This window comes from Micropterus dolomieu, linkage group LG08, assembly GCF_021292245.1.
Source record: "Micropterus dolomieu isolate WLL.071019.BEF.003 ecotype Adirondacks linkage group LG08, ASM2129224v1, whole genome shotgun sequence".
In the NCBI taxonomy this organism is placed as follows: domain Eukaryota; kingdom Metazoa; phylum Chordata; class Actinopteri; order Centrarchiformes; family Centrarchidae; genus Micropterus; species Micropterus dolomieu.
Window position 1 is genome coordinate 3,488,080 of NC_060157.1, and position 7,905 is coordinate 3,495,984.

General features: G+C 40.3%; 1 non-coding gene and 1 pseudogene across 1 annotated transcript; one reads left to right on the plus strand and one right to left on the minus strand.

Moving 5' to 3' along the window:
• Window positions 1-357: 357 nt before the first annotated feature.
• Window positions 358-463, plus strand: LOC123975890. The gene has a single exon (XR_006826183.1). It is a non-coding gene; the product is annotated as a U6 spliceosomal RNA (small nuclear RNA).
• A 3,161-nt stretch (window positions 464-3,624) lies between these two features.
• LOC123974620 overlaps window positions 3,625-7,905 on the minus strand; it is a 12,071-nt pseudogene continuing 7,790 nt past the window's right edge.

The following is a 7,905-nucleotide window of genomic DNA, read 5'->3' on the forward strand; positions in this document are numbered from 1 at the left end:
CACGAGCACAGAAAGCTTCAGCTCTGTTTACGCAGCCTTTGTGGTCTTATTCTCCTCCTTCTCAGGGTCGGTTTCTTCATGAGCTGAGCCACGGAGCTTGTTGCTGCCAGGAAAGTCTCCATCCGGGTGAATGAAGCCGACAGGTCTTGCAGCCGCCTGTGTGTCTCTCTCTGTCTCTCTGTCAAACCGGGTCAGAATGGGTCTTAGTGGGTCAGAGTAGGTACAGGGCTCACCACAGCACCCACACCTCTGCAGAGACAGTTTACTCCCTTCCTGCCTCTGTATGAGGTGCTACCGTGACCCACAGCTGTCCCGGAACAGTACCCTTGAAATTAAACTTAGGGACAGGGGATTGTTGTGTTACTCTGGTAACACATGTACTAAAATTGGAACGATACAGAGAAGATTAGCATGGCCCCGGCGCACGGATGACACGTAAAATCGTGAAGCGTTCTTCATTTTTCATTAAATTTATGATTTTTATGAATATTTTTTTAAATGTGGGAAACAGCGCCCCCATGGTTGGTGGCGGTACTGCAGCGTCCCGCGGCAGAGTGGGTCTCTTTCCCTCCGTTCGCGAAAACTACAACAAAACCAGCTAAACATCTGGACTTCTGTGACTCTAAAACCTTATTGTTCAGTCTGTGCTGGAGAAAAGAGCAAGCAGGAGGTATAGAGCAGGACCGGTACCGAATAAATGATCGTTCAATTCGCTTTCAAGGAACTTCTCGTCGCTTCAAATGTCAGATTAATTTATTAATCACACTCAAAAATGTTCCAAGCGTCGTTCTAAAGCAGTGTTTCCCACCATTCTCCTGGAGTAGGCCTTCTCCATTTGAATCAGCTGTGTGGGAGCAGGAAGAGAGATAAAACATGCAGGAGAGGGCTGGGAAATACTGTTCCCGAAGCAACTAAAAATCCATTCATGCCATAAAAAGTGCTAAAAAAAAAATTGGAGGAAAGATTGAATCTCAACGGAAAAAGAACGGTGACACAAAAGTCACAGACCAAGAGACAGTTTTCTAGCATTCTAGTGAATTTAAGGAGTAATTTTGTTGTTGAAAGGCAAAAGCGTAGGTTTTGCTGCAACAAAGGAGGGGACACTTTTTAACTGGGGGGTCTGTGTGTCCTTCCCCAGAAAGTTTTGAGTATTAAACACTCAATTTCCTGCTTTCTGGTTAAATGCTCTGCACCATGTGTCTGCCCTTTCTGCTTCAATTTATGGTGGAAATGTTTTTATTTAATTAAAGGGAAACGCACAATTGTGTTGCTGTCATATATTTATTTAAGTGAAGATCAGCTTCTCTCATTTAATATCATCCAGGCTGAGTCAACACACATGCAAGTGTGATTAAACCTCCCCTCCTCTTTTGCAACATGTTCTCACACCTAAACAACAACAGGTTGTTTGTCAGTGCCTCCAAAAATGACACATATGACCATTTTTGTGTCTTTGTGTTTGGGGAAGTAACATCTGTACATGTGATTGAGGCACCTTTTCCCCTCATTGATAAATATAATTCATTTTAATTCAATTGTAAATTCCTGGACTTTAATAGCTCCTCTGTTTCTTCGCCATCAGAAAAGGAAGACAGGGCGGGACAACTCACTACAGTTCTGACCTTTGACCCCTCACAGTGTCTCAGCAGCAGCACAAGTGATGTTGAGTTGAGTTTTACTGACTAGTGTTGCAGTTAATTGTCATGTTGACATGTCAGAAGTTGTGTGATGCATTATAAATAATCTGGAATAATAAAAATGTAAAACACAGTGCAGATTTCAGAGTTCTTATTTTATTTAATTATAAGTCAGATAATAATAAGTCAGTCAGTACACTGCTCAGCAGAAAGACAAAGTTAGACACCAGCTGGTGAACTTGAATGCAGATTACAGAATGTGAAGCTGTATGAACAGTATTTTTTTATTCTGTGTATGTACATTGAGAGTAATGGAAAACCCGAATCTTTCTTGAACAAATCAATGGTAAATAGTTTCTATAATAAATTCCTTACAGCAAAATTAAAGTTTGACATTTAAAAAAAACACCTCACTTAGTTCAGTTTGACTAATGTCAGACAGAAATATGAGTTTTCATGTTTATCACAACACTTGATGGAAGTTTAACTTAGCCTACTACTTGATATGTTCTTCTCCAGAGTCAGCTCAGTCAACAGGAGGCGGGATCACTGAGGAATCGGAACAAGCCCGAGTTTTCTATTGGATGCCCAAAAGTTTCATTCTCGAAATCGGAATAATTGGAACAAATGGAGCCATCTGATTGGCTGTGAGATCTGCGCATCAAGACAACTGCTGTACAGGCGGGACATCGCCGTGGCCGGTCACTGGCTGCGCCTGCTGCGGAACAGAAGGTCTGCGGTTCGATCCCCGGTAGGGACAAAGATGGAGACGGGCTTCACGGTTTGTCTGTAGCTTTGTCTTTTCATTGTCTTCTCAGACTGAAGCCCGCAGGCGGGTCCAGCAGCAGCTCTGACCGTGTGGACTAACTGAAATAGCAAAGATATGATTAGTGTATATGTTAGCCTCCATGATATAATGTGTGCCTAAACATGGTTAGAGATAGATGCCTGTACAACCAGCTATCATTTATTATGGGCCTAATTGAGCAAAGGCTAACATCAGGGACAGATACAGATAAGTGACATTAGAACTTGTCAATTTACATGCATGTGAAGTAAAGTGTCTGAAAAGGTCCTAAACAGGTGGATAGCCTACATAATTCGGCAGAGCAGATGTCACATTCACCTCTTTTCTCAACATAAATGTGCGTTACTTCTCTCAGCCTGAATGAGTGAGGTGCATGCAATTCTCGGCAGGCATGCAGAATTCGGCGCAACACCGGTACCAACAATCCCATAATCCCACATTAGAATAGCATGTTAGAGAATGTGCCTTGGTGTAAGTGTGGGCATAACCCTTTAAATATTCGCTTATAAATAAGGAGAAATTAAAGTGATTCACGGTTCTACCAAGTCCTTAAGAGAAATAATGACATAACGCACAACTGCATGTTTTTCTGTGTAAACTTACAGGAAAATATTTCCCATTTATTTTGGAGATATTCTGGTCAAACGTGTTGGAGTTCATTCATGCTCATCTCATTCCGGTGTTTCTTATTCTTTTAAGGATGTTGTATTTGGTGTTTTTGATCTCAGGAGGGATCAGAAAGGACAATGTTTCATAACAAGTTTTATTCTTTCTTATTTACTAGTTCTAAACCATTCTTCCCTGACTTTAAGAATGATCTCGATGCATATAGGGATACAGCCCAACTTAACCCATTTTAGAAATGTTTTCAATTTACACAAGTGGACACCACTCATCTGGTCCAAAAATCCTGCGTTGGGTTTTGGGGGCACAGCTTTACTACTTTTGTCACAACTGCAGCTTTGCTACACTGTATAAATTTTGGATGTCTAATGTATAATAATCTTTTCTAGTGAAAGACTAATTTCTAATTTCCATTTAAATAAATAAAAACATTCACCAAACCATAATTGTATTAAGATAACTTTATAAAGAATTCAAAATTAACAAAGCGTTTGTAGTAAAGTACCTTTGGAGGCAACAGTGTAACATGTTTGACAAAGTGAGAGAGATGTCAACACACACTTATCAAAGCTTTGGTAACTCACTGACCACACCCTCAGAGAGTTATGTGGCATTTGATGGCTACCTGGATTTCACTTTGATTATTTGTAATTTCATTCCTCAAACAGAAACACTAAAAAATGACATTTAATTGAAGTACAAACTCTACAAACAAATTATGTAAAGTACCATACATTGCCAAATTAACCTAGTGCATCTGCAACCATCTGTGTTCGTGTCCAGTAAGCAACAACAAAGGATAAAATAACTGCAATTAAAACAGCAAAACTGATGCTTTTTTGTTTATTTCCTTTTCATTGGGCTTTGGAGCTACATCCATCTTCAGCCTATAATTTATTATATATATATATATATAGGCCTATTAAAAAACATCCTCTGAAAAGTGGCTGTTGACTGCTGGACTGTAGTAAAAGGTAAACCACAATATTTTACAATAAATGAACTCCGCACCAGCTGACTGAAACACTAAAACTGCTAAAGGGCTTCTTACAATACATCGATGATAATAATCTAAATATATTATGAATAATTCTGACGGGGTAATTGTGTCTGAATGGCAGTTTATAACATGGTATTGGTACTTTTAAAGGGTTTTTGAATACTTCTTTCACATTTGTCCACTTTTATGTTATGCATTAAAAAAGCAACCTTTACATGTGCTACAATCTGCTTGAAATAAAACATATATTATATTGAGATATTGTCAAGATACAATCACTGTGATAGAGGACCTTATTTAATAATCATCCAGTAACTACTCGCTATAGTAACTCATCAGTAAGGCTTTGACTTAACTTCCACTGGGTTTTCCTCCAGAAAATCAATTATGCAGAGGTGACGCTTTCACTAGAACCATCTGATCTGAGGAAGTGATGATCTACTGATGTTAAAATATGTCAAGTTGGTAAATATCAGACTTGGCTCTAACTTTAACAGAGTATCTGACCAGCAGCGCTGCTTAACTGTAGCTGACTGAGACATGTGCCTCCATCATTTCATGACTGGAAATGTTCTGTTCCTGACTTTGTGCCTTGATTTTTTTAACAAACTGTATGATAGAAGTCCGATTGAGCTGCACCACAAATGAATCAAGACCAACCTCTGTCTGAATTTTCCTGATCATCCCCCTCTGCCCCCTCTTTATTATAGATGTGTATATAATATAATAATAAACTTTATTTGTAGAGCACTTAACAATGTACATCACACAAGTCCTTCACAGAGAGAAAAAACACGAGATCAATAAAAGACATAAACTCATAGCGATCAATACAAAAATAAAATATAACAAAATGTGCAGATAAAAGCTTAAGCAGGAAATTAAAATAATAAAAAGGGCTGTCAACTCAGATAAACTTTCCGGAAGAGATGTTTTCAGACAGGACACTGACTCCGACAGCCTGATTTCCTCAGACAGGTCATTCCAGATCTCGTCTCTAATACCGTCTTCGTGCAGTAAAGACTCCATCTCTCGCAAACTTCACCAGCAGCAACAACAGCACTGAACATACAGAGCACAGAGATACAGAGAGAAGTCGCCATGATCATTACTGGACTCATTAAAAAAAAAAAAACATCAGATGTTTACTTATTGTTAAGACCAAAACGAACAATTGTCTAATTAACACGTATTGTCTGTTGTATCATTTCGTCTTCCTCTTTGCTAAAAGCTGAAATCTAAAAACTCTTAAAACATATTAGTGAGCAACACTGTTGTACTGGGTGACAAGTTCCTTCATCGCCAATGATGCACACACTGGTTTATTTGAACGCAGTGTCCTACAGACCACGTTGACAGCACTTTAGTTGCACAGTCTCAGAATTTTCCTTAGGTCCTCCTGAACATGGGTTCCAACCATTGTTGTGATGCCAAGCTTCAAGACTTCTTCTTAGCTTCCAAGCTATAATTTATTAACATCTGCAGTCCCTGGAATTATGATGGGCATCTTTTCATTATGAATTAAAATCAAACATCAGACTTACTGATCAGTAACACGATGCATTCCAGTATTCTCAGGATTGTCGGCACATCGATGTGTCCTGCCACAGGCCCTTGGCAGGACACCTCTTCCCCAGTGCAGTCACACACTGTGGCCTGGACGGTGCTGTTCTGGTCCAGGCCCATATTATCTGAAACCCTCAGAACCACAGTGTACTCTCCACTGGCCAGCTCGGTGGCTAAACTCAGAATGATGCTATGATCTGCAACAAAGAGGGAAAAAAATCTCCATTGTTTGAGCAACTCGTTCTCGCTCCCAAGTCGTCACATATGGATGCATGGTCAAGAACTATAGTCATCAGTTTGTAACGCACAGGGGATCCCTTTACACTTATCGTTCAGCGTAGTGGGGGAAGCCCTGTGGTGTTGGTTTTTGATAGTAAAGGTAGGTATATGATATTTAACAGAAAAGACTGAGTAAGGAGGTGGTTGGCGTGGATGGAGGGCCAGTACCTCAACTCTGAACCAGGAGACTGGGGTGCGTGTCCCGTGGGAAACAAAAAGTCAACATTAAATATTTTTATTGAAGTTAGGCAAGTTACGTAAGTGACGTTAGTTAACTTACATGTTACATGGGCCTTGACCAAGCTATTGAGTGTTGGTTTGAGAGTCATTGTGTCTAATTTCAACAATATTCTCATGGAGAAGCTGTTTGGAGAAAAACTAATTGTAACTTGCATCATTATTACGTCCTATTATTAATTTCCATTAATGTCTATACCATTGCCAACTTTGCTGCTGTTTTGCTTTTCTGTGTGGATGTTATATTGGGCTGCTTCTCCTATCCCCCCATTTAAAGCACAAAATAACATACTTGACTCGTTCATCCCAGCAGTCCAGATGTTCTCCGAGAGGCCCTGTAAAGAGACGCTGTATGGAGCACCAAAGCCCGGGCCGTCTTTATCTGTTACTAACAGCAGCTGAGGAGCCGAGTCCTTGTTACACACCTGAGAAAACAACGTCTGATTTAGGATTTTGTTTATGCTCTTCACATTACTGCACACCGTGGCCTTTGTTTACTTTTACCTCTGAAGTTAGTATTTAAAATTATTGATGTGACTTGATTTTGTAACATTTTGAATATTAGCATTTTTCATTTCCACCCATCACATGATACAAGTTCTCTACCCAAAATATGTCAACCTTAAATTGGGAGTGTGTTTGGGAGAAAAGATGCACCTTGATCCACGTTCCTCAATGAAGGGTGCATTGTCATTGACATCTTCAAGGTGGATCACTAGAGTACCAGTTCCTGTGGCTGGGACTTCATCTGGTGAGATAACAGACATACACACACAGCAAGATAAATCCATATTCAGATAACTATTTTTGGTCCTAAAGCTGTGATGAAAACCAGATAAGCGTGTACAAGTGTAAGTCTTGTCTCCCACCTACCATCGTCATATGCACCAATGAGTGCTGTGTATTTGTCATCCTTGACAAAGTGGGACTCTCTGTCCATGGCGCTTTTCACAGTAATCAGACCCGTATCTTTGTCCACCTTCAGCCAGCCTGCAGGGTCTTTAATCATTCTGTACCTGGACATCAGCAAGATAATCACAGAAAAACATAAATGCTATGCAAATGAGCTGATTGCCAATCAGTAGCCAAGAGCAGCTTTTAGGCCACAGCTAGTCTGGTGAATCACAAGCATTCTCTAGCATTTATTTCACAAATTAAAACACCCAGTAACACATTTCACTTGTCTTTATCCGCTCTGTGTGTGGAGGAGCTGCCTGAGTCTCCGACACAGAGAGCAGACGAGAGGACTCATTCTTATGTAGACAAACACACATTGAACAAAATGGGTGATATTGAGGTCGGCAAAAATGATCAAGCTCATGTGCGTATATTTTGTATGATAAATTGAATGGGGGGAACATGCAAACTCCACACAAAAAGGCCGGGGCAACCGGGGTTTGAACCCACAACCTTCTTTCCGCCCCATAAAAGGGCTACCTGTGATTAAAAAACTTCAGTCCCCTGTCAGTTGGTGATTTTGTTTTCCACTGACCGCTGTTACGTCATTTTGTTCTCAATGAATTACACAATGAACAGAAAAGATTTTGAGCTTTGAACTATTTTGTTCATCAAGATCTGATGTCTGATTCACGTGTTCCCTTATTTTTTCTGAGCAGTGTAGTAAGATGGTACATCAGGGTTTGATCTTACATGACTTTCTGTCTGCGTGCAGTGTCTGGGTCAGAAGCGGCGTACTGCACCACCTCACTGTCGACTGCAAGGTCCTCCGGTTTTGACACATGCTTCTCTGTTGG